Raw genomic sequence first — 27,081 nt, 5'->3', positions numbered from 1 at the left:
TGTGCATCCATGTGTTCCTTGCTGCTGCACCAGTTAGCACGGCAGCCACAAAATGGGGCTTTAAAGACAATGGCAGTACAGCAGCAATTAGCCTTATCCCTGGGTGTGGCTACGGTCTGAAGACACTCATCTGTCCACGACCACAGAGGCGTGTAATGAATGACATGACATTGCTGTGACACAATAAAATAAACAACATCTGGCTGAACTTAGACAACTCCCTTCCTCTTTGTTGACCCCTTGACCTTTCATATGTCTTAGAAGTGGGCTTTAATCAACAGCAACTGCACAATGAATTGCAATCATTCATAATTTTTGAATGTTAGGATTGACACATTTACTTTGGTTGGATTTTTAGAGCGCTTGGGGCAGTGGCTCATTAGCTTTCTAACTGACAACACCAACTCTGTTCAAGCAAGCCTCAAAAAGTGATTTTGCATAAAAAACATTCCTGCTTCTGCATGTGTACTTTCAAGACTTTTAAAATTTTGTGATGCATTATGATTGATGCATCACATGGTCACCGAAGGGCATTTTCAGAAAGCTCTTTACATAATACACCAGGGTACTGAGAGATTACCTCTTGCAACACTAGAGGCCATCACAGAGCAAAAGGTAGAGAAGTCACACAGAACTCCAAGTGATCCGAGCAGAAAGTAGAAATGTCACCCACAGGACAAGCACCACCTTGTCATGCCTCGGTTACTGACAATTGAACAGGATGGTCACAGTGGTCGCTGCAGCCTAAGATTGAACCTGTGTTCTTCCAGATACCCAACAATCTCTCTAACCGCCAGGCCATGCTAACACCCCAAACAACATGGTTTTCAGCTCAGAGAGGTGTACGCTTGACAAGCTGCATTACTCACTTTGGAACATCGCCCATCAAACTCTAGACCTAATGCCAAGACCTTTGAGTCAACAAGGTCTGACCTGAGCATTTCTCTGACACATGTTGGGGAAATAGCAGGACTCGTACTAGTTAGTCATTTGGCTGGTTTCATCCTGATTGTGCGTGATCTGTTTTCAGTGTAGCACATGAGAATGTGGGAAATGGAAGCCGGTGGGGAGATAATCTGGTCACCTGATCCAGGCCCGGTGACGGCGATGACAGCCATGCTGTGCCACCGTGTGTCATACGATGAGGGGGCCAAACGGCAGGTGACTGACTCACCCCCTCTTAATGGACGGATGACCATGCCACCAGGAAGACGTGGGAGGAGAAGGAGGAGGCACAGGGGGAAGAGAGGAAGAAGAGAAGGGGATAGGTAGATGCGGTTAAGGAGGTAGAGCGATGGCTTTCATTTGATACCCTATTTTATGTGATTCTTGATAAAAGTGGGTTTGGTGTTAGGTGGTGAGGGAGGGAGGACCGGAAAGAAGAGGTACTCTGTTTCACACTGTAGTGAGCTAGAAGGCTCTCTGCTGGTACTCCAGCGACACTGTGTGAAGCCAGCAGGTATGGAAACACTGTCTAATACATCCATGTGTTAGTGCGATCGAGGATGCACATGAGCACGGTGTGTGCTAGCTTGTATGTGTGTATTTAACAGCTTAATCAATTACCTAACCACTTGCCAAAGAGGAAACAGGATTTGCTCAACATGCCTCCCACCTTTCAGAAGAGGAGTCTACACAAATAGCTTACGCACACAGCTCAAACAAAGAACAAAGCATCTCCCCCTCCTTTTGTTTAAAGGAGACTTCTGGTGCATTGTATCAATAGCCAGAGTTCTCTGTGGAAACAAAGCCAGATGACAGTCATCTGTGTGAAGGAGAGGGGGCAACCACACAAACACATCTATATTAATATCTTGTATTACTACAGTCACACTAGATAATTGCCCAAAATAGATAAAGGGCCAGGCAGCATGCTAACACCCTCATAAATGCAGATGTTATGCGGATGATTTAATCACGGGTCTAACAGATGTTTTTAGGCTGCCCTCTTTCATTAAAAGCCTGCCACAGCAGATACAGGAATCAAAGATTATTCTAGGAATTAGGATATGAAAAGCATGTTAGCTCAATTAAGAAAATTAAATTGTGTACATTAGACAGAGTTCAACCAGCAGTGAGCATTTTTCCGGCAAGGCCGGGGCGTAATAAAATCAAAGAATCACGGCTTAATTGAAATGCACTTAAAAAGGATCATGCTGACAAATGCGATTGCATTGAGGCGCTAATGTGCACACCTCCTCCCAGTCCTCTTTAAATCCAATGAAATTGAAATATGCTGAGCTTCTGACCGCTTCCTGATACAATCAGCCGGCCAGCAGCGCAGCACATTCAAAGAGGAAGAACAAGATGATGAAAAAATAGCAAGTAGGTAATCAATTTAGAACAAACACATCAGGACGGCACCTCTCTCACTGCGTCCCTTTTCTCACACACGCACACAAAAGACCACTTAAAGATCAAAACAAATGAAAGGTGAAGCGTAGATAACAAGCGTCATAGTCTTATCAGTTTCGTCCTGCCAAGGGAGACCGTTCACTTCTTTGAGCTCATAATAGCACGAGTTGGACGCTAGAGACGATGGACCACTTTGCCAAAGGCTTAATTAACATGCATTACACATGCACACACCCACAAGAAGTCGTTCCTACACGCATTTATGTATGCAAACACATGCCAGCATACGTATAACCTCCTGTATGTTTCCATATATCTCATCTTGATCTCATGAATCGGATTGCTAACAATCTCAATGGGAGGCTATCTACTGCCATCAGACGCACATATTCAGATCCTCCTGACAAACAGCACTGGGAACTATGTTTTCAGTGCTTTGGCCGAAAAGACTAGTCAGTGATTAACATTTAATAACAAGGTGTGCTATTAGATTTGTGGTTCTTGGCTTGGCCTGCAAATACTGCATAGATTAAACCAAGTGTCTAAACACAGTAAAACATTAATATCTAAGTTAAAAAAAAGAGTAGATCGTATTATTTTCTACTCTCCGAGGCTCTATCTGGCAGCCTACTTTTCTCAGTACTAAACAGAATATATTAGGCTGAATCATAGTGGTTGTGAAGAGGAAAAAAATTACCATCTTGCAAGTTGAAAATCATGTATATGAAAATACACAACTCTCTCCCTTAACAATTTTATTTTATTTAGTAGTAGTTGATGAGAACATTGTACTTGAATTGCAAACACTAAATAGCTACACCCTTTTTGAGCTTACACTACTTTTCACAAACAAGCTTCCCCTCTACATATATATGTAAGCAAACAAAAATAGAAGGTACACAGTTGGACTGCTGATATGGAAACAAAAAAGTAATGTGTTTGCTATTTTTCGTGCCATTAGTGTGTTTGCTGCTGTGCAGAGTAGTACTCTCTAAGGTAATTCTCTGGAGGAGCCACTAGGGGAGCTTCCAACCCCCTTTTCAGCCAACTTGAGCACACAGTGTATGCAAACACAGAGGAACACATGGCACATACACACACAGACACACACGTACACACACACACACAGGGATAGTGGTAGAGACTAAAAGAGAAACAAAGAGAGAAGGAGAACGGGTGTGATTTACTCAACAGAGGAGAACACTGCAACACAAATTGCCCTATTTACAAAAAAAGTAATGCAATTTTATTATTATTGTGGCTTTCATCCTTTAATTATTCAGCCACCTGCATGCACTTCTCACTGTTGACGCTGCTGTGCGATACGACGAACAAGCCAGCATGCTATTGTAGTACAGCCTGGTATAGCAATGGGAATACTCTGCGCCCCAAAGTACAGAACACACCTCCATTATGCATTACACATCTAAGATATTTAAGCTCTTTGTAAGAGTTAAGTCTTGGAGCCATGCCGTGTCATTCTGCGGGGGATGATAGGGAGCTTTAGTCATGTCTGTATTAGCGGGATGACTTCCAAAGCCTCTGGGATGGCGTGTTACAACCACTAGCTCCAGTCAGTCCCTGCATTGATACTCAACTCTGCCTGGCCCTAAGCACCAGATCAGAACCCCAAATAGGCCTTGCATTAAAGGGGATAAGCCTTACCACAGGGACTGACTATTCACCAAATAAGATCAAATGAATCGCTGTAGGTTTATTGTGAGTCAAAATAAATAGAAAACGCAGTGGTTCAACAGTCCAGCACGGGGATGGAGCCAAGGAGCAAAGCTCTGATTTCTGTTTTGTGCATGCGGACAAAAGGCTGTATGAGATTATTGTGCTTTACAAAAAGTCTTAGGGAGGGGAAGTGAGACTTGAGACCTGTGAACATCAACTGACATGAATTCCAGGACACGTGTCCTCTTCAGAAGTGGGAAAGGCAGTCTTTTCCCTTCTTGGAGCAGGAGAACATGGTTCTTATTCTAAGATAAATACCGCCCATCTGTCTGGTACTGTATGGTGGCGGGGTGTGTGTGCCAACATCGGAGCCCTTCAAGAGACACTTAGGTCTGTGTGTATATTTTCGCAGTCTGATTGAAGTAAAACACAGCCTTTAATGTGTCATTTCAAGTGAACACCGTGCCCAAATGAAAACACACACACCTACAAGCCCCACTTAATTGAAGGCTACAGGTTTTCACATAGCAGACAGGTTTTTTTTTTTTCCTTCTGCTTTTTTTTTCCAAGGGGAGAAGAGAGCACTTTTTGAAATCAATATTCTCAACTTGTTTTCCTGCAAATTAAAGCTGCCATTCTCAGGCTGGTGTCACCAGGGACCAGCACTGAGAGACAGAGACGGATAAGAACTGCAGCAGTAAAGTTTTATATTTCAAGCAAAAAAGATCGAAACGTAATCCTGCATTATCTCAAAATGAGAGAGACAGAGAGAGAGAGAGAGAGAGAGAGAGAGGGATGGGAAAACATATACACCAAAAGGGAGCCCAGATGCTATTTCTGTGTTCTGACAGAATAGGGAAGAATATTCAAAAAGAAGAGAAGAATAAAAATATCATGACATGATCATAATTTCAAATCTTCCTCATGCATTTCTCTTTGAGATATAACATAATAAAGTGTCTGTTACAATAACTTGGTGTTGACATACTTTCCATCTGTGGGAGAAGAATTTCATTGGTACAAGTTTCTGCCTCATCTTCCATCTCAATAACATGCAATTGCCTGCAGTTAGTCTACATAACATGCAATTTACACACAAGACTGCACTCTTCTCGCTGTCTGCTCCGGTAGACCAGGACTGTATTTTGCCATAAAAACAGATACTCTTCAGGAAGCTTTGTAGTGCCTAAGAACCTCAATTAGGTTCATCAATATTTGATGCAACGACTCTGATAAGGTCTGTTCCCCCACACCACCCCCCCTTCAGTGCCCCTGTGCTGGCGTGATGTCTTTAATTGTTGGCCCAAAGCACTGGAGACAGACAAGACTTTGTTTTCTCCGTAATGGATGGCTCTGTCCCTAACACAATATTGAGACTGACTATTTTGCAAGCATGGCTGCCGCACTTGTGGCCTGATGTGAGAGTGGAAAAGCAGGGGGGGTGGGTGGGTGGTTTGGGGATGTTGACAGTACTGGAGGAAAATGGAGGAGTCATGTGATGAGCAATGAAGCCCCCCTACATCTCCCAACATGATGTGCATACAGTTTGTCAGTATGTACTGGCACTCAGAAGGACAACAAACCGCAGGACCTCCATCGCACTGCAAACCAACCGCTTCTCCTCCACATCCAACTCTTACAACAGAAAAACTTGTGAAGCATTGCAGACGGAAGCATTCACATTGGGACAAGCTCTTTAAAACTATCTTGCACATACGGCAGGGCTGTCGAGATAAAACAGGCACAAGGGGAAAACATGAAAGACAGTCCTCACCCTCCCTGCCTCCCCCTATCTCCTCCTTCCTCTGGCGTGTGTTACTTTCACCTTGGCATGCGGCATTCGCAGCCTCCATCCTCGCCTGTGCCCCTCTTCCAGGACCCGTGAGCTGTCCTGGGAGGTGCCTTTACTAAGGGATTTCTCTTCATTGACTTCCTGGGTAAATTGATTTTAATAGCCAACACTTGGGGCCTTTTCTCACGGTCTCCTCTTTCAGCAGCGGCAGTCTCCGTCACGCCCTGCCATATTTCTCTACTCAGGACGTCTGGGCTATTTTCCAGGGCTATTGGAATAAGAACTGACGAATCCCTTTCAAGGTCCCAAGGAGATAATCTCCTGTCATTTCTGATTTGCATAACATTATTTAAAATTTAATGTAATGGCATTAAGCTATAGAAGACCCTCCCTTTTCTGTGAGCCCACATCTGTTTGCAGTGTGTGTGCACAGACTTGTGCATTTGTGTATGTGTATATGCAGACCCACAACACTGTGGGGGCTCATCTCTGATGGGGTAACAGGAAGCCCCCTGCCTCCCTCTGCACTTCTCTCTTTCTTCCTATCTTCCCAAAGCGACCCCCACCTTCCAATCCGTCCCCACTAACACAGAATACGACCGCACAGCACAGAGATAATCAACAGATAGCTCAAAGCAGATGAAAGAGGTATCAGATCTATCCACATTCAAACGCACACACAAAGAGACACACACGCGGCGCAGCTAACAAAGCAATGTGTTCCAGGGTACAGGGCCAAGGCATAGCCCTGAGGACCGAGGGCCGGATACCATTCCATTTGTCGGATCCGTACGTGTCCTACTTAGAAGGCTGCAATGGGACTCAATTAGGCTGGAACCAAGACGAGCTGATAAATTAATTTATTAATGAATACAATGGAATGGAGAATGGAGGGATGAGCTTGCTCATTTGTTCGGGGCTGGCTAGGCCAAACAGCTCCACTACAATACTGGGCTTTGATGGGGAAGGAGATGGGTCAAACAGGGATTATGCAATGGAGACTTTAATAGTTTTGTGGTGGGTTTGTGAGAAGGAAAACTTTGAAAACAGCACAGTATCTTAATAAATAATATTAAGCCAAAAAAAAACAAAAAAAAAAACACACACACCTCCAGAAATGTACGCTGGTAAATGTGTACACAATGTGCAACTGCATTACTGATACATGCACATACAAATATACAAAAAAGGCAAAGACACATGGAAACATAGTACTACACAGCAGACAGACAAGAACATAACACACACACGCATCTCTATTCTCTGTGGTAGAGCATCTTCCACACATTAAAAATAAATTCATTCAGAGTCAATTTGGGGAATGTTTGGCGATGCAGGGCAGGAATACCATCTGAGCTCTGGGAATTGTAGATTGCTCCCCCTCTCCCTAAGGCATTCTCTTTGTCTATCTATTTGGTGTGATTAAAAATACAATGATGAATGCATATTTCTTCCAGATGAATAACTTGAAGGGGTTGGCAGCAGATGAATCAGGGAGCAGTGTGTTGGTAGAGAGACTAGCCAGGTCAGACCGTTTCACAGTCAGATCCACTGTAAGCTGGACTTCCTCAGTATGGAGAGGAAAACAGAGGAGGTCATCTGGACAGCAGTCGACCACAAAGGGCTGGAGCTGGTTAAATTCACATTAAAGCTGGAGGCAAGATTTTTATGTGAAAATACAACATCAAATCAGCCTGAAAATGGAACTGCAAAGGGAAACAGAACTACCATTCCACCATCTGAGAGAGTGAAATTCATCCTGTATGCCCAAATTAGTCTATAATTTCAAGAAGGGTCACTAATAATATACTGTTCCCTCAAAAGTGATAAACTGAACATCTGGACCGAAATACAAAACAGTTTCTGATTGTAGTGATTAATTCCCAAGTAAAAAATGGGAAAAAGTTGGAATGGCACTAATGCCACACCAGCACCAACAACAAAAAACAAAAGTTGCTTAGCGTGTGTATTTCATTGCCATCACATTCAGAAAATGTTTTGGACTGTAAAAAAACAACAACAGATACATCTTGCTACCATTTGGGGCCGCCAGTGTATGGAGTTGCTTTGTGAAGCTTTGTTTCAGTTAAAAATGTAAAATGTGGGAAACAATTGCGATATGTTACAACACTCAGGAGCACCACAACAACTGTGAAGCACATGAATGTATGCACACCAGTCCTAACACCATACGGCCATACAGTCAACTGTGCACCAAACATATGAAACGTAAGCCTCCCCAATGGCTCGGGATGGTCTGGGTTTGAAGGCGAGCGTTTGAGGCTCATATTCCCAGTAGAGATCACTCCTGGCAGGGCTACTGAGTGGCCCCCTCCCTCCCAATGCCCCCTACAAACCAGTGAGAGAGGAAGGCCCTCCTCTCCTTACATGTCAACTTCAGAGAGCATGCCTCTTGCTGCCTCAAAGCTTTGATACCAAAATAGTCCAGGAAGCCTCTGTCTTAAAAATGCCCCAGCAGACCTTGATTCCGGGGATAGAGGGAGGGAAAAGAAAGAAAGAGGCTAGAAAAAGAGAAAACACAGGAGAACTGGAGCATTACTAGGAAAGAAAGAAAGAAAGAAAGAAAGAAGGAAAATTTATGGGTTTCGTACGATTGTTCAACATTGCAAAAGGCTCAGGCAATATGATTCAATCTTGACCAGCAAATAAATCTTTACATTACAAGAGTTCACACAGCTTTGGTGCTGGCGGTAAGGATGAAGAAAAAAGGTGTGAAAGGCTCTTACGGGTGAGCAAACACTGCTCCGCTCTGAGGCCCCCTGGCCTCCAGGTCTTTCAGAGCATCCAGTATACACTGTATTTATATAAATAATACATAAACAATGTTATTCAGCATCTGAGTGAAAATAATGCTTAAATAATATAATTTTTGGTGAGTTTAGAGAGCAGAAGAAAGTGAATATTGGAGAGGTGAGGGTCTGTTTTTTAATAATCTGAAGATGAAATGACAGTGCAGAATAGAGAAGACACCATGAGGGCTTGGAGGGTGTAACATCCATACTCAGGTCTGTAGAGAGACACACTGTTGGTTGATGGTTACTGATGTTGGTGATGTTTATGTCTCCATGCCTCACTGTCTTTATTTCAAGTCATCAGAAAGCAGAAGACGGCGTGTTATTTGCTTCCACATATTTACATGTTTCCTGTAAAAACAGTCAGGTCAGGAAAGAACGATGAGCATGCCGATTCATATTTATAGTAGCCAAAAGAATTATTGCTTAATGTGAATTATGCCCTTGCCATGCAGCTACATGTCAAATTTGCTGACTCTGAGTGAGTTTACAGTAAACACAGCCGATTAAGGGTTAAAAGGGCGAGCCTATCATGGCCACACATTGCAAGACCGACGGCTGCCAATACGCTGACGGGGAATACAGTACCCTGGTTTGGCACCAGGCAACCCGGGGCCTAAACGTTAGTCAGCTAATAGGACCACTGATGTTAGCTGCATGATCGAACAAGTATACAGTAACTGTCCAACAGCAGCTAAACTCCATAAACCACTGCGGTACTGGATTCCCCGTCGTCAAACTGGCTGCAGTCGGTCTCAGAGTTTGTTTTCGGTCCTGACATCAGCCAGAAAGCAACATTTCTGGCAACTAAGGCCCATCTGTTTTATGTATTTATATCCATATTGTGTTGTCACAGAAGGCTGGCATTTGCCATGCTTTTTTGTTTTTTAAGCAATGTCAAACCAATTTTCCTCTTTTTCTTTTTTTGACTGAGAAGTTTTATGAGGTATGAGTCACTGTTATTGTGCACGTGGAAAAAAAAACGAAATGTTAAATGAGAGCAATGAGTTTGTCTCCATTCTTGTATGAAGATGCATCTACAAGAGGAGATTTAGTTTCATCTTCACCTATCCTATGCTACTTCTATTTAGTACACAACCATCGAAGCAAGCGCAGCTTTGTGAGTGAGGTAGGCCTGACTCCTGCAACTATTGTGGGTGTTGTGCAAGCTATTCGCTAGGCTGGCACAACTGACTTGGTTTACATTTCGCTTGCCAAGTTAGCAAGTAGGCCATGTCGCTGCACTTGCTCATTCTGCAGACAGACCGATTGGTTCGTTCAATTCCGAGCTCACCTGCTTACTCAACATATAGGTCCAGGTTACCTTGTTCATTCAGCAATGCCTAGCACTAGTCAGATGAAAGCACTTGCACCTGTCAAACAAACTGCTGGAACTGTGATAAATTAATGATCAAATAGCTGACTGAGAAGTTCAGTGGCACTAGTGAGTCCTGTAAGCACCAAAGCCAAAGAAATAAAGATAGAGGGGAAAGGAGAGGGTGAGAGAGTCAGAAATGAGGAAAAACAGAGGGAGGAGAGGGAGAATAACAGCGTAGCAGAGTGGAAAATATGAAGATGAGGGAGGAAAGAAAAATAGAAAAAGAAACTGACATCAAAACATATTCAGTGGTGTGTGTGTGTGTGTGTGTGAGAGAGAAGGGTAGCATGTGCCTTCAAAGCAAGAAACACGATGGGAGCACAAAACTCAGGCTGCTACAGTGCCCTCTAGATTGTGCAGCACATACAACGCAGTGGTGGCACACACTGACCATATTAGTTTGTACGTTTTTTTAAGTTTTTATAGACACTCAAACTGGTTTGAACAAACTTCTGAAAGCTGCCTACCATCCTAAAAACACTGGCCCTGTGGCTGTATTAGTTTGTGACAATGTTCCTACATTGCAGTAAACACATACACTTTGATAGAACAGCAGTTTTATTATAGACATACAAGAAAATATTAACAAATCAAAAGGCTTCATCCAAACACAGTCAATATTCATTATTCATCTGCTGTATTTTTGTAGGGGCTTTACACAAGCATATTGTCGTTCTCTGTCTGTGTGTGATTGAATATGCTTTGGGGGATGATGGCTTCTGAGGAAAAAGGGAGAAGATGTCAAAAAAGGGTTTTTGTAAACAACGTATGATTGTGGGTTTTTGGTAGTTGAAAGAGGAAGTCACAGTGAGTGAGTGGATACTCTGTTCTTCTCTGCACATTTCCATCCCTATTATGTCGTCCAGGCATTGTGACAGAGCCCTGCAGCTCATCTCATATGCAGTTATCCAACTAACTACGAGCCTTCCCCCTGCTGCTCCACCGGCCTTTGATAAGAACAGAGGGAAATTAAAATCATGAACCTGAATTATGAATCCAATGACAAGATAGCCTCTGAAGGCTCTTTCTCAGCACCGTCTCTCTTGGCCATTTCTCCTCCTCTCTCTCTTTTTCTGGCTTTCGCTTACTTTTATTTCTCTTTCAATCCCAGTGTTGTTCTCTTTCACTTTTTACTTTTTCCTCAACCCCTCCCCCTCCCTTCTCTCCCAGTTACAGAGGATTCAACTGCTAGCATATTCCATAAGAGCAAGAGAGAGACTGAGGGAGAAAGAGAGGAAAAAAGTTTCAAACGACGATAACACACAGTTTGATAAAACTGACAAGGGACTCAATTAAGGCTTCCCTGTCAAAGCAAGAGTGATATTTTATTAAGTGGCAGTGTGCCATTCGATGGGTACATCAAGCGACACATCTGTAGACGAGAGGACTGCACCAGCCGGGTAAGAGGGACACGTGTTGCCACTTTCAGGAAACATCAGTCGAAACTCACTTCATCACGTCTGCTGAAAAATTAAGAGGCCCCGATATTAGGATGCTCATTTACTTTTTTATGCACCAACCCTAGTATTTGGTAGAAAATCTTGCTGTCCCCCTTTTTTTCCCTTTTATTTCGAACACATCCAAGCACAAAGGCTTCTGGTGTTAGCTTTTGTTACATTACCATCGGAACAAGCGCGACCAAGATTCTCCCACATCAGAAAAAAAAAACAACCAAAGGCCCACATTGTCGCTGTCGCACATTCAGCTTTTAAGCAACAGATTTTTAGGGCAACGAGTATGCTTATTTTTTAACTGTGTCTAATGTTTTAGTTGTGTTTCCATGATTTCTTATTCAGAATATTAAAACAAGTGAGTTTAATGATGCTGAACCATTGCAGTACATGTTTCCTCTGAATGGGTACTCGTTGTTTAAGGAATACAGAATAAGTTAATCAGAATTAAAGTAGTATACATTTATTCAGATTTACAAATAAGTGAAAACTGCAAATGAGACTGCACTGGCATGTAAGGATTTTCTTAAACTATTTTGACAGGACTTATTTCCTCAATACTAAAATTATATAACCTCATTTTATATAGGACATGTATCCTATTTTCCTCTAAAGAAAACAAATATTTTTCTCTCTGGCTTTTACTGTTGTCTAGGAAATCTATTGCCAGGGTGACTTTAACCCGAACTTTACAAATGTGTGCATATATAAAATTAAAAATACCCAAAATGTCACATGGAATGTAGCTTTCATTGTCTATCACTACAAGCAGAGGATTTGAGTATCAACATTATATATAAACCTGGTTGTTTGTGTGAACAACTGGATATATATTCAGCAAGTTCCTTCCTGCTTTAAATTTCTTTTTAAGTAAAAGTAAACTTAATCCCTCAGAGACAGCAAACATGGTGGTGTTGTTAAAAAGAAAACAGCAGTGCTCTGATGTGCTAGGAAGAGGCCGTGGTGTTACAGTAAGATGAAACTTTAATTCTGAAGTCTCTCTTGTAATTGAGATTACTTTTGTAGGATGTCTTACTGCTGAGAAAAAAACAGATGCCCCTGTCCACCCCCGCTCACATACACACACATACACATTCACTCGCCCACATAAATATGTGGGAGCATGGGTTTGCATGTTGTTGTACACAAGTATGTGTCTACAACTTGCCATGGTGCCTACAGTGTGTGTGTGTGTGTGTGTGTGTGTGTGTGTGTGTGCATATGTGGTGGCGCAGACACAGCTCAGTGCTGACCATACATAGTCTGTTTCATCTAGAACAAAAGCTCTGTTGGAGGACACAAAAGGCCAGGTTCAAAAGCATTGCAGGCGTCAGGAGCCCAGGCCCAGATACATGAAACAATCAGTGTAAACTTGTCCACAGCTAAGAGTGCTGTGATGCACCTACAACAATGCTCCTCGTGCTCAACAGGCACGGTTCTGTCCACATAAGACAAGATTAAAGCTCTGGATAGATCAAACACAGTGTTGATGATTAGCGCGAAACAATGTTTTCATGTTTCTATCATTGATTAAAATGTTAGTCCCAAGACGAGCGATGATTTATGCATGCGGTGTGCGACTGACACCGCAGCCCTCTGCTCTGTGTAGATAGCATGGGGTGTGCAGTGGTTGGAAAAAAGCAGGTGATGTGTGTGTGTGTATGTGTGGGTATGAAAGGTTTACTCACATATATGTGTACAAATGAAACTTATATGACAATTGTGATGAGCGAGGGCGGGGGTGTAAATCATTCTTAAGGCCACATCTCAATGACAGCTACTGGAGATACACTGACAGATTCAGGCACTGACAAGCAGATGCCTGAATCCTGAATCTTCTTTTAATGAAGAGGAAAATAAGTACACACACACACATACACACACACACAAATGTCTGAAGGTCTCACCCCTCCCTTTCTGTTTTTCCCCTCATTTCTTCTCCTTTCCTCCTTCCTCCATCACTCTCTCCAGGATGGATATTTATGACTGATAGATCTGTCAGCGCTCTTGCTAAACAAATGAAAGTTGCAGCTTGTGCCATGGAGGCGACGCTTTCATCAGGACGCTGTTTGAAGTGGGCCCCCGCCTCCCTCATGTACTGGCGCTGAACTTGATGAGCTAGTACTTGGGAATGTGACATTTTACATTCAGCTACCACATGTAGCGTAACTGTGTTTATTTTTCAGCTGCAGGAAGTGGTGTTATTGGTCTGTCATGATTATATAACCTAAAGTGTGTTTTGGTGTCACCGTCTTGGATGCAATTTGGATTCAATATGATTATACTACGGTAGCAAGTAGCTACATTGGAGTCACGTCTCAGAGAGTAACTGGAATAAATTCATAACAATAACATCTGTGATGGCAAAGTCCTAATCAGACAGGTTAGGTTTTACATTGCTGTGTCTGTAAGGATCTCCGCTGTTAAACACCCACTAAAAATGACCTTAGAGAAGTCTTTTGCAAAATCCATTGGTAAACATTAGTCCATTTAATGTGGGAAGGGAGATCTTTTCTCCAGTTTTTCTTTTCTTCCTTATCATTGAGGTACTAGATGAAGCCTCTGAACTCTTCACTTTTGTCCAATAATATTGGTACCAGCATTATTCAGAAGTTGAACTGGGTCGAGAAATATCCCATGTTACCATTGCTATGCTGGGATTGTACACGTGTAATGTTGCTGTGACAATGACACAGAAATTAACCGTCATTGTCCTGAAATCATATAGAGTGTGTGTGTGTGTATGTGTTAGTGTCTGTGTGTCTGTGTGTGTGTGTACGGTGGTTCAGATAGTGTTTTGTTCCTCCTTAGTACCTGCAGGCTGTTCTGCTCTGACCACATACCAGTGTGTTGTCAGCCCAGGGGCATTGTGTCTAGGTTGGCCTGGCTTTGGTCCCCTCACCATCACCCTGCTATGTTGCTTGAAAATCTGATACAACTCTACCAACACACTCTCTATGAATCGATATTCCTAAGGACCCAAGGACGCAACCAGTCCTATTTGTCCTACTGCAGTCAGTTTCACTGTTGGCTAGTTAGCAGTGTCAGGTTAAGGATCACTCAACTTTAATTGCAGGTGTAGAGGACAGCGATGCTCAGTTATTTCTAGACATATTTTAAGACAGTGATTGACAGCTGGATGAGAAGATGGGCCAAGTGTGTGAGTGTTCTGTGTGTACCATGCTGATGGTGTCAGCCTTGTGTCTGTAACTTCTGTTTCCCCTCAAGTGAAAGCATTGGAACAGATGAATAATAAACATAATGGTATGAGTCTTGACAGCATCAATCATACACTGCAGTGAGGCCTATAGCACAGAACTGTAAAACTCCAACACAGGAATGCCTAAGGGATACACAAACACACACAAAAACCATACACACACACAAAAATAAGAGCACGCTCGCAGTCAAACAAGTGCTGAGGAATGTACTTTATCAAGTTGCAGCAATTCAAGCATAATCCAATCTGTCCTCAGTGTGAGCAGGCACCTTGGGTAACAGTGGTTGGTGAACCTTTAGTCTGACTCCCCGGATGTAGACTGTGGGTATAAGCCTGCCATTGGCGATTACTTCATTCTGCATTGTCTCCCCTTCCACTCTCTGGGTGCTGGGTTGTCAAATGTCTGTCTCTACGGGAAACAACAACTTCCCAACTAGTAGCCTACATGCTGAAAATGGCAAGTTACCCTAAACCTAACCTACCAACAGTACAAATGTAAACAAGATAGCAGCTTTTAGCCCTTTAAACGCCAGGGCACGCCTCCCCACCTGCAAAACTAGTTTCCCTGAAACTCTTTTGCAGGGGCACCATTATTGCATGCCGGGCGCCAACCAAGATGATAGTTAAAGAAACATAAACAAGCCAGAGCTTTCCCCTGCACTGACACAGTGCTGTGGCAATATGGCAAGACCAGTGAACCAGAGGCTTCTGTTGTTATCTGTAAAAGCCACATTAAGTGAAAAACTTATTGATTACTGACTTCTGTGGTCTTTTAATTAGGCAAATGCATGCCAACATGAACTCAACATAACTAGGAACCTCCAAATGTGATTCACTGTGAACCACCATAGCCATCCAGCCAAGTAAGACCAATGTATGGCACAGGTATGAACATGTCAAACAATGGTATTTAGCAAAAATAATAAAATAAAACAACCCATAATTAAGAGTATACATCATACACATTTAAAGCATTTCACAGTATCTTAATTAGGGAGTCTGTGTAGGGCAGGGGTCAGTAAAACAGTGACACATGTAAGATGATTAAGACTCATTGGGTCTTTCTAAGCAAGTCTGTATACAGCATCCACCTGTTACAGACACAATGCCAGCTGTAGTCTTGTTTGCTAAAGAAATAACACATTTTTTGCACATTGTCCTATCTGCGTGTTAAGCTGTATTAAGAATAGGTGAGCTGAAAAGGCTCGTTCAGATGAACCAACTCAAACTGACCTGTGTAAGTAAGCGCCACGTCTGACCCTTGTTTTGTTCAAATCACTTGTGGCTTGGCACACGCTCATACAAAGCAACACATAAATACATACACATGCAAACACAGATGCAAAAAATGTTTAGTCTCCTCCAAATATGTATGTGTGTATCCGAAAGTGAGAGGTAAACAAGTCTAATCATCCTGTTCCACGTCAGTTCCACTGACAGTTTACGTTAACAGACTGGGACGAGATGAGAAAGGTGGAGCGCGTTGGTTTTTTACCCTAGCTGACGCTAAGTGGAAAAACTGCAGTGAAGAAAAAAAAAATAGTTAGGTGGTGATGTCACAAAGCCTAACAGCGCTAATTAGATACACATATATTTGTAGAGAACTTAACAGGCCCTTAAATTATGCATTAATCAAACAAAGCTTAATATGAACTGACAAGGAGCTTGGCAATCTGGCAGCCATCTGGAAGACAGGCCTGTCAGTCACAGAGAGGTGAGAAAGAGGGATGGCTGAACTTTGGGTTAACCCCAGACGGGGGAAGAATGAAGGAGGGAGAACAAGACAGCAAGCAAAGACAAACAGAGACAAAAAACAAATAAAAGACAATGAGAACTCGAGGTTGAAAAAGACAGTGAGAGAAGTTGGGTCTAAAGGTTATACTGACAGATATGAAGACTACACAAGTTGATTTGGACATTGCTAAAGATGGGGGTCAAGTATCACTGACGCCAAAACAAGGTCAGTGAGTAAGACGTGTCCCTGACAGCTCTGGTGAAAAGCATTGTCAGGGTCATCATAACTCAGTTTTACAAATAGCCACATGTACATGCACAACACTCACTGTGCCGCACACCTTCACACAGTGAACCACACACACACATTTGCAGAGCTCAGACAAAAACACACACTAAAAATCCACATTCCACAAGCATCAAAAACACACTTACTTAACCCAGACAAATGTGCTTCAGACTAAACTTGCGGTATGCCTGAATGCAGCATGTACCTCATGAACCCTCGTGACAAGCTGTGTTGTTGATAATATTGTTGTCGCAGCATTTGTGTGCTACAAGCATGCTGTGGGTTTAGAGCAAAAGCATACATTCACAAAGTTCTCCAAATGGCACATGGCTGAACGGTTGCCATTGGCAGATGCTTCATTCCGCAGATGGGGACACAGTAACGAGGCGAACAAGAAGAAAACTGACAAGACTGTGATACGAGCAACGAACAGTACTTCTACCAGCTCATGCTGCACTTTGATTCGCTCCCTCCAGTGGTTAGAGCGATTTTGATTTTGCCCGCCTGTAGTGTACTTAGACTCTTTTTCTCCTTTAAAATCCAAGTCTGATATCACATTGTTCTTCACCTAAGTTATGTATGACAAACGCCTGGGGCCAAATCACCATCAAAGCAGCACATCGCAGGAACACGGCGCTTCCGAGCTTCTTAGCGATGACAGATGTCACTTTTGAAGTGAGTAAGGAGATGAAAGTGGCAGGGATGTGACGGGCGGCATGAGGACAGCTTCTCCACCGCGACCTGCCATCATCAGTGCTGCTGAGGTGTAATAGGGAGAGACTGGAGGGGCCTGGCAGCTCCAAAGGCCGTCTGGGGTGTCTCTCTCTCTGTGCCCAATGGGGGCCAAGTCTTAAATGTCGTACCCACCTAGCCTGCGAGCAGCCAGCACCCAACCTGGCAGGCCGTCAGACAGCCAGCCAGCAAGCCACCATGCCTCTGCCACCCGATTGGGATGGGAGGTGTCTCCCTCCGTTACAGTGGCTGCTATGCCAGTGGATTCGTCAGGGTATAGAGAGAATAGCTAATCTGAGGGAACCAGCGGCCCGGTATCAAAGGGCCACTGGCTTCTCTCTTCCTTGTGTGTAGCAGCGCTCACCTGGGTACTATCCCCGGTGTGACAGAGCAAGCAGCAAGAGGACTTGGTAAACAAGGCAGAGCAATACAACTTTCAAACAGCGAGGCAGCTAGTGCAGGGAAACCAAAACAAACTCTTAACTCAGGAAATTCACAGAACGTTTTCCCCCTGCCTTCTCTACTGTTCCCTGTGTCTTTATTGTGGCTTGATATGTCACCACTGTCTATATCTCCTACTTACTCAGGACTTCAAGTGGCTGTCTCTATTTTGCTGGGCCATAAATTATTCAGCGCCATGTGTCTTCTTAGTATCTGCGCTTTCCGTCGGGATGCTATCTTATCCCCTCTTCTGAAAGAGGGGCTGGTGCTTTGAGACAGAGTTTGCAAAAGGTAACACAGGAACTTCAGCACCGACAACCACTTTCTTAGTAGGAGCTCTTGTCAAGTACATATATTTGTTCCAGCACAAGGAAAATATGAAAAAGAAAAACAAGAAAAAAAAGTTGTATCTGAATACAACATGGAAACCAACAAGCTCCACTGCTGCTACTACAACAACTTGGACTAGTATCGGAGCTAAAAATAATGACAGTATTCCACATAGAGGAGTGTGTGTGTGTATGTGTTTTGTTTCCCCAGCGCGTGCATGTGTGTCTGTGTGTGTAGCCCGGGGAGCCCACTGTATGTAAATAGCCATATGAGACTGCATAGCATTACTGTCCAGACATTGAAGAGGTGACCTGATCCCAATTAATCACACAATCCCAGGGAGAACTGTCACATCCCATCTCCATCAGCAGTACCATCCTGTTCTGTCTGCCTCTCTTGTCATCCTCTGTTCTTCCATCTCTTTTCCTCTCTCTCTCCCTCTCTCACACACACACGCACACAAAACAGACGCTGCACGCATACCCTACCAAAGCCCATCACCCCCTCACCAAACTGCCCCCCCGTCACCTCCCTCCTTTTATTCAAACACACAGGGTCTAAAGCTGACAGGTCAGCTGGCATGGGCCAGTCGGTCCCCACCTGTCCCCTAGCTTCTTCCCCCAGAAGGCAAAGTGCCAGAGGAGCGGAGAAGAGGCGATTCTATCTTTACAGCTGCCAAAACAGGATGCAGCCTTAGGCTTTCTATCCCCAAAAGAGATGAAATGTTCGCATTGCTACACTGGTACCAGTGAAGGAGAGCATCTAATTTTATGGTTTATCCCACTTTTTAACAAGAGTACATTGGGGTGAAGATGGTGACAAAAAGATCCGACATATATGAGAAGAGGCAGGTTGTTTTATTAGAATGTGACACGATACTACGTATAAGGAATGCTAGTGTATTATAAATAAAGGCACACGCAACCTTCTATTAAATGCGGTATGCAAGTGTTTCATTACTGCTCTCTTGACTGACATGACAGCAGATGCAGGTCCTTTGAAGCCTACAGTAATGACTGTGAATCTACACACAAGTCAAAGCTATAGCCTTGTAAAGCAAAAGTGTAACAACAAATGTGATGTTTTAGGTTTTATATTTGTACTGTCACCTGATATTATTTCTGAGAGAAATTTCATGAGTTGACCTACAACGTGACAGTCTATATATATAAAAAAATCACCTCATAAAAATGGAGAGATGGCAAAAAAAAGAAAAGAAACATTCATCTGACGCATCTGGACTCGCATGTGACCTGCAACTCAAAAGATTGGTCTAATGAGGGTTGTCTGTCGAATCTATCAGCTACACTAAAATAAAACATATCCCATATTTTTTTAATCTTTTTTTTTTCGACGTAGATACAAGTGGAGATCAAAACACCAGGTATGTCTATAAAGTGGCATACTGGATACAGGAGTCATGTCGTAGCTTTGTCTTGATTCATCCTGATATAAGCATTTTGAGTATTCCCTTTGAAAAACAGAGAACTGGCATCTTGTGAAATCACAGAAGAAGTCAGGAGACTATGTATCACATGTCGTTAAAGTTCTATTGTTTCACCCATCTGTTCGTAGACTTTTTCATGTCGGCTTGCTCAAGCTGTTCCCTTTTGTGCTGTTACAGTTACAGGACTGTGACATAAAATCAGAAGTCTGCAAACGTACAGGGTAAAGCAAGGTTTTCTGTCCTCATTCAAACAATATATGACAGTAGGATAGTTTTTAGAAGGTTGTTGTCTGATGAAACTTTTTTGCTGCTTGTGCTTGGCAAAGTTTAAATGAAATAAAATGTAGTATACAATTGTGGAATATTTGAAAACTATAAAATTATTCTTCACTATTTGCCTCTGATTCAACAACGTTTTATGATTAGCTCAGGGTCTCACAATCACACACCCTTCCCCTACTGTTTCTCTGCGCAGCCTCCTCTGCTGCCTCCATAGTTCCTCATTAATGGTTGTGCCTGTGCGTGATAACTGTAATTGTAGTAGTCGTAGGAAAAACTGAGAGTGAGCCAAGGGAGATGGAGTTGGGAAGTGGTGGGCCAAGGGGCCGTTGTTGGGCCCGCAGAGGAGCCTGTTGAAGAGATCTTGGGAATTAACCTGAGAGGAGAGAGGAGGAGAAGGGTGGGTCTGCATTCCCACAACACCACAAACTCCCCTCCTCTTACAGCATCTTGTGTACTTTCCTAACCCCCTCTCTACCTTCTCCTCTTCCCACCATGCCATAGAAAAATGGAAAATCGGGAAAAAATGGAACAGTGGGATAAGTATTTACGATGGTAATGAGGCCCCATGTGGCTTCCACCATCTTAAATCTTGTTAATCATCAGGTGAGTGAGGGCTGTTTTACTGGGAATCCACCAAGGACAGCAGTGAGGGAAGGTGTGTGCCATAATCAGATACACATCTCTGAAAGCACCACCAACAGCAGCAACAGCTATGGAGACATTAACCTCTACCAGAGTGAGAGAAACCTCCTCTGAATGAATTCAATTTAAACTTTTCCCCCAAGAAACACCTGCTTCAAAGGGAACATGTAATATATGACTGTTGTTCACCAACAGTGGTAAGTAAAGGAGTCAAAGCAAACATACATTTTGCATAATCATTTTTCACTGTTGGTATTGTTGTCAATGAGAAGAAACCTTTGACAGTACTGATTTAAAATAAAAGCAGCCAATACCAACATAATATCTCAATCCTGGGACAGAGAAGTACTGCAGCTGAGAGAGAGAAAGATTAAGTAGAAAGGATATAAATATGATAATACGGAAAAAAATGTTTATTTAACATGAATTTAAAAAAAGGGGGACATGTGCGTTCCACAGTGCTCCCCTTCAGGCTAAACTGTTTAAGAGGCTGTCCTACCAAGAAAAATGACAACATCAGTTGTTAAAGCAAATGCCAAAAACAAGATATGTTTGCGTTCAGGACCTCTAGCAGTTTTTACTTGTCCATTGAGACCAAAGGAGGAAGTAGCATGGGGTTTTTATAGAGCCAAAAGTCCACAGGAGCAGGAAGGGACAACAAAACGTCTGACATGAAAGACCACTTTTTGCTTCCCATTTCCAACTGACAGCCAAGGCTGGTTTCTTTTCAACTGTGATGAGGATTGTTCTCCGACCTTAGCCAAGTACTTATTTCAACTCACACCACGATATTTCAATTATCAAGTTCTTTTGGTGCCTAAACCTAGGCAAGACATTGTGATTTTATATATTTTTGTGACTGCTTACTGATATGGAGTGGATAGTCATGGAAACAAAGTGATTTTTTTTCTGCAAAATAAGTGAAAAACCATGAAGAGAGGGTTCAGCCTGAATGAAGATACCAGAGAAACTACAGATCTATTTGGACCATTTTCAGCTTACAGATTCATCTCCGTCTATATAGTGTGAACCCTACGTGGTCCAGCTGCTTTGACATATCTACTGTAGACCCAGGATGGGTAATTATGAGCTACAAAGCTCACTGACCTTGTCAAGATCTTTCTACCCTCTCAAAGCGAGCCCGGTGTATGGGAGGAGGGGGTACATTCTGTGTCTGTCTGGTTACCCCCAACACACACACAAACACATACACACACACCTGGACCATGGCTGTTTACCTGCCAGGTTAAAGGGCTGAAGTCAGTGACAGAAGGAGATTTAACAAGGAAGCAAGGGAGGTGGAGGAGGATGAATATGCAGGAAGAGTAGGATGTGAGGAGAGGGGCAGAGAGGAAGGAGGGTGGAAAGAGAATGACAGTACCAAAGCAGAGGGAGGGGGTGAATGGGGGTCACAGAGTGATGAGGGGGTTAAATGCCACAAATGCCATGTCTCAAGGCCTCATAAAGACAAGCTCTGCATTGCTCCCAAGGTCAGGGCATGCACACATGCACCTGTGCGATGGTAGTGGAGGTTTTGTGGGTGGGTGGGTATGAGGCTGGGGGAGCAAGTGAGCAACACAGAGTCTAGCCTGTTAGTGCTTATTGTCTGGGACAAATGGCCTCACAAAAATAAATTGTGCACCACTCTTAAAGGGGATTAGAGAGAAATAGATGCTTTTAGCCTTGTCTGCAACAGATGCGAATAGAAAGAGGGTTTGGTGTGAGGGCAAGAGGTAGAGCAATGGGAAGAGAGGAAGGGATGAACAGTCGTGTCATTGTTTGCCCTTAGTCACACGAGTCTCAGCAGAAGTGACTGACTGCAGAGATAGATTTAATATACTGTAATCTTTTCAAAGCTTCGGCCGATTAAGAATATGTACTGTATAGTATGTTTTGTGCATACTCCATCAAAACAAAACAAAAAAAAGAAAAAGGCAGATAGTGCCCTAAAAAAATAGTGTAAAAAACTAATGGATGAAGCCAATTGATTATATTCATCTAATCGGTCAACCCTAACTCCATCCTGCTAATCCAAAATATTATTAAATGAAAATTTCTTCAGAAGAAAACACGAGTTCAATACAACATTGGAGAGAAACAATGCCACCCCAAATGAGTATCTTTGGATTGCACCCAATAAAACAACAGGCTATTTGGGATTTAGAGAGTGTTAAAGAGCATCCGGTCCAATCGAAACTTCCTACCAGTTCAGAGTCATTCTTGCTTTGGAACAACTCCCCAAAAAGGTAGTGAAGGGGTAAGGGTAGAATGACATACCCTTTAAAACATGATGGAAGAAAATCAGATGACAGCATTAAACTACATATAAAAAACTGACCACTGACATTGTGAAGAACAATATTTTACCTAAGCTGTATCACAATTGTTTTAGTCCATTCATTTTACATAAAAAACATAACTCTTTACATAGGGAAGAGGTGAACATTGGGCTTATTGCCTCATAATCATTTCATGGTAAAGGCATATAATCTTCACATTATTTGTGTCCACAACATATGCTATGAGTTTGTCCTCAAAATTACAAAATTACAAAATTATATGAGACTGTGTTGGAATCCCCCTGCTGAAAGAGGATAGTGGACAAGCCAAGTGGCAGGTTGAACATGCCAGCGGCCAACCAGCATGCACCAAAGTCCCTTTAGCCAGCCAGCTAGAACCCCAGATGGCCGGCCAAACTGTGGTCAATGGAGTCTGCAGGAGGTGGCATCATAGCCATCCGTGGTTATCAAAGCCACCATGATCACTATGGTAACTGAGAGATCTGGACTCATCTGGAGAGCCAAGTCTTCAATTAGGGGAGGTGGGAGGCAAGAGGACAATATGTGCTATCTGCGGTCCAGGCGAGACAGAATTAGCCAATGAACACAAGCCCTTCACAAACTAGCTCACATTCACCCCACGCATGCCCCATGAAAGTCCACATACACGTGCGCACACACACACACACACACACACACACTGTACACACCCTCAGCCTCTTAGACCCAAAACAGCACCAAAGCCAGACAATGAATCTGAGATAGTTAAGAGTCTGATCCTTTGATCACTTCCAATATCCAGTAACTTTGCCACCTAAACCATTATTGTCCCATGAACTTAACAGGCAGAGGCAGCCTTCAGCCAATTACAGGGCGGCATTAGCGTTAGGCGGGAGTCTGTGTTATATGAGACAACCAATTAAAATCACTTATGGGTAGGGTAATATCCAGTGATTTAGGCCTGAACAAAACGGCTTTGGGAGGATTATCCCTAGCGTAACCTGATCTCATTCTCTTACACTCCAACACACACACACACACACACACACACGTCCAGAAGCTGACACCACGAGCTTTGCAAACCTTGTACACACACACACACACACACACACACACACACTAGACAAATGACAAGACAACTGGGTCTTGGACTGCATTCATGCACATGCCTTTGTCATTCCCAGACAGGCAGCGATGAGGTCCGTTCAAATCTACAGACTATAGACGGAAATAATTGTTCGCAAACACCTGCTTGCATACACACACACACACACACACACTCACATTTTATTAGCTTGCAACTCTTGCCTTGCTACTGATCTTCTAGCCTCCCTAATCAAACTGTATTCTCAAAATACAGGAGTTTTTTTGCGCTGTGGATCAGCGATACTAAAACAATGATACAAGACAAAGAAAACAGAGAGGAGCCAAACCTGGTTTATGCCAAACTGAACTGGAAGGTGATTTTGAAGACTTTGTTTTTGCATGATGATGATGGTGATGGCTACACTTCCTGCAGTCAACAATCACTTATGTTGCTGAAATTTAAACTTTCACTTTTATTGAAGATATGCTTTCTGGTGTTCTCACTGAACACTGTTAGGACAATACTTAAATTAAGCACTTTACACCTTGATTTTACTAATAAATTAGGTTTAATAAGGTTTAACTGAATATCAAAATAAGCAGTTCTCATTCTGTTCTCAAGATTGATGCACCTTTTACCAATCTAACTTCATGTTCATAGAGATACTGTTCAATGAGATCCTCAATAAAAAGTCACAATATGTGAATGGCATTCTTGGGCAGACTTTTTCTCAAAGCAGAGCCGAGCTGCATAGACACCACCTGTCAGATGGACAATGGTCAATGTGAACTGTGTCTACAGAGATCCAGAAAGTTAGCAATACTGTCTGGCTGATGCCAGTCAATCCCAGGGGATTTACTCTTTATGCTGAGGCCTTCAATGTAATCCTTAACAGGTTTGGTTTTCAGGCCTTGTGTCGGCGCTTTAAAATGTTTTTTTGCACTCTGGTTCAAGAGAACAAAAGCCAATTCTTGGAAAATGGAAGGTTAAGTATTGATAATATTGCTGAGATCACTATTGACTTTAAAACCCATGTATAATTGAAACAATGAGCCCATAAAATGACATCATTATAAGCTCCACTAGTCCAGAAGAACTGACACAATTTCCATTACTTATTCAGACTCCTACTATTTCTTATTCTCTCGGTCTGGACAGCAAAATAGCTATCATCACCTCACCATTTGTGCACACCAGCCAAACCCAGCATGAAGCCTACTGCTAATGAGCTAATGGCTAGTGCTCTACAGCCGTTTGACTGACATCGCCAATCTGTGAGCTCTGTTTGCCTTTCACCTACTTGTGGCTCTGCTGTATTGCCAAAGCTCCCACTAATTCTCCCCATGGGCGTTTTTTAAGGCATCCACAGAAAACCATTGAAACGCAACCTAAAACCTCAAATGGGCATGTCAGTGTGGGCTAAGTTTAAACTGGCGCAGTGGAGTGTACTTTCCTTCACCTCGGGACCACTGGAGCTGACCTCGACATGCAGAGAGATGGTTTAAGGGATGTGTTTGCTCATGTGCCTTGGCTAGATGAGTCTGCTAGATCACTAACAGTGAGGAAATGTAGTATTGTCAGGTTGTTGTGGTGGGCTGTGTGGTGAGACTGGTCCTCACTTTCCCCCCACTTCTAGCCACCACAACGGCATCTTTCCAGGGGTCAAGACTGGAAAAGAAATCTGTTTAAATTAAAAGGATGAAATGTTTTCCAAGACCTTGTAAAATACCCATGTCTGGCGACAAATTGTTTGACTCAAATAAGACTTGGATAAAGAGATTTTGGAAAGAGAAAGAAAACCAGAATTAGCTGACAAAGGAAGAGATCAGTAGTTCTACATAGAAAGAGATAAAAATAAAAACAGCTGACTAGCACTAAGCCTTTTAATCTTTCTGGTTTGGAAATATAAATAGCATTTCTGGCAGTCGTTTAAATTCATCAGTCTAGAACAAAATCATACAGTCTGCCAAAATGTATGACACAGTCACTCTCCATGAGAACATTAGTCCAGCAATTTGAGACCTTGCACTCACAAATCACCGTACAAAGCGCAACAGGGAACAAAGCAAAACTGACCTTTCAAATGATTAAGCTGAAACATTATCATCATGTTCCCTATTTTTTTTTTCCTCGACTAGATCACAACAACTGGTGTGCCAGTTCAGAGCTGGCAGGGGCAAAGCCCATCTATGATTTCAGTTCAGAGCTGCCGGGCTGAGGGGCCAAGCTGGCCGGTGCCCATCTGGAGCGGGCCAAGTGTCTGCTCCACTCAGGCTCAATGCACAGTGGTGATTACTGTGATGGTGCGGCGGCGGTCATGGTGGTGTGGTTATAAATATAAGCCCTGGTCTGATCCCTCTTGTTCATAAACAGAGGTTGGAGCTGCTGTGGGAACTGAGCACAAAGGTTTGTGGGCCTCTGAGGGCAACTGAGCTCCACAGCCACCATACTACCTTAGGTTTGTCTGGCCAGCTGCTGGTGTCTCACCAGATGAGGACGGCTGGGCAGCCAATGAGGGGGCTGAACAGCAAAACAGAAGGATGAAGCAACGCTTGGCACCGGCAGAGATGGTGGCAGAGATATGAGGGTTGGAGCATGGGAGAGCAGAAAGGCCACAGGGCACTGTTTCAAATTGACTGGGAGATTCTGCTGAACTGCTTAAAAGAAAAGAGGCTTGAGGATTATTCAGCACAAGATAATTTGGAGAGACTACGTGAAGAGTGGATGTGTCCTTTCCAAAGGAAAATATCAGGACTTCTGAGCTCAATCATTTGATACATGTTACTTGAAGAAAATGGTGACCAACCCAACAGAGCAGCGTTTGACTGTGTTAACAGTCTTAAATCCCGAACACACAACATCTCCTCGCCTTGATCTAATTAGCGTAGTGGGAGCTGAACCCGAGTGGTGGCATTCTCCAGTGGACTAACTCTGCCATGTTGCCCACTAATCCATGCATGGATCAGCTCACCAATAGCAACCCCTCGCCCCTCTCAACTCCTGCCCGCCAGTGGTCATATGGCTCACAATGTCTGCTCCATGCCCAATCCTATATTAGCATTAGCATCAAGGGTTAAGCCGCTAATGCTGCCAGCTGTGCACGGCTGCCAACCCCCCCACACCAATCCCTTC

The 27,081-nt window shown here is 43.2% G+C and overlaps 1 long non-coding RNA gene across 1 annotated transcript in view; it reads right to left on the bottom strand.

Moving 5' to 3' along the window:
• Positions 1 to 10,634: 10,634 nt before the first annotated feature.
• LOC140994363 (uncharacterized) overlaps positions 10,635 to 27,081 on the bottom strand; it is a 70,762-nt gene continuing 54,315 nt past the window's right edge. The window contains exon 3 of the long non-coding RNA XR_012178730.1: positions 10,635 to 10,734. This is a non-coding gene — a long non-coding RNA (uncharacterized lncRNA). The remainder of the gene's footprint in view (positions 10,735 to 27,081) is intronic.

The sequence above is a fragment of the Pagrus major genome, chromosome 4, assembly GCF_040436345.1.
Source record: "Pagrus major chromosome 4, Pma_NU_1.0".
Taxonomy (NCBI): Eukaryota; Metazoa; Chordata; class Actinopteri; order Spariformes; family Sparidae; genus Pagrus; species Pagrus major.
This window is presented reverse-complemented; position numbering and strand designations above follow the sequence as displayed.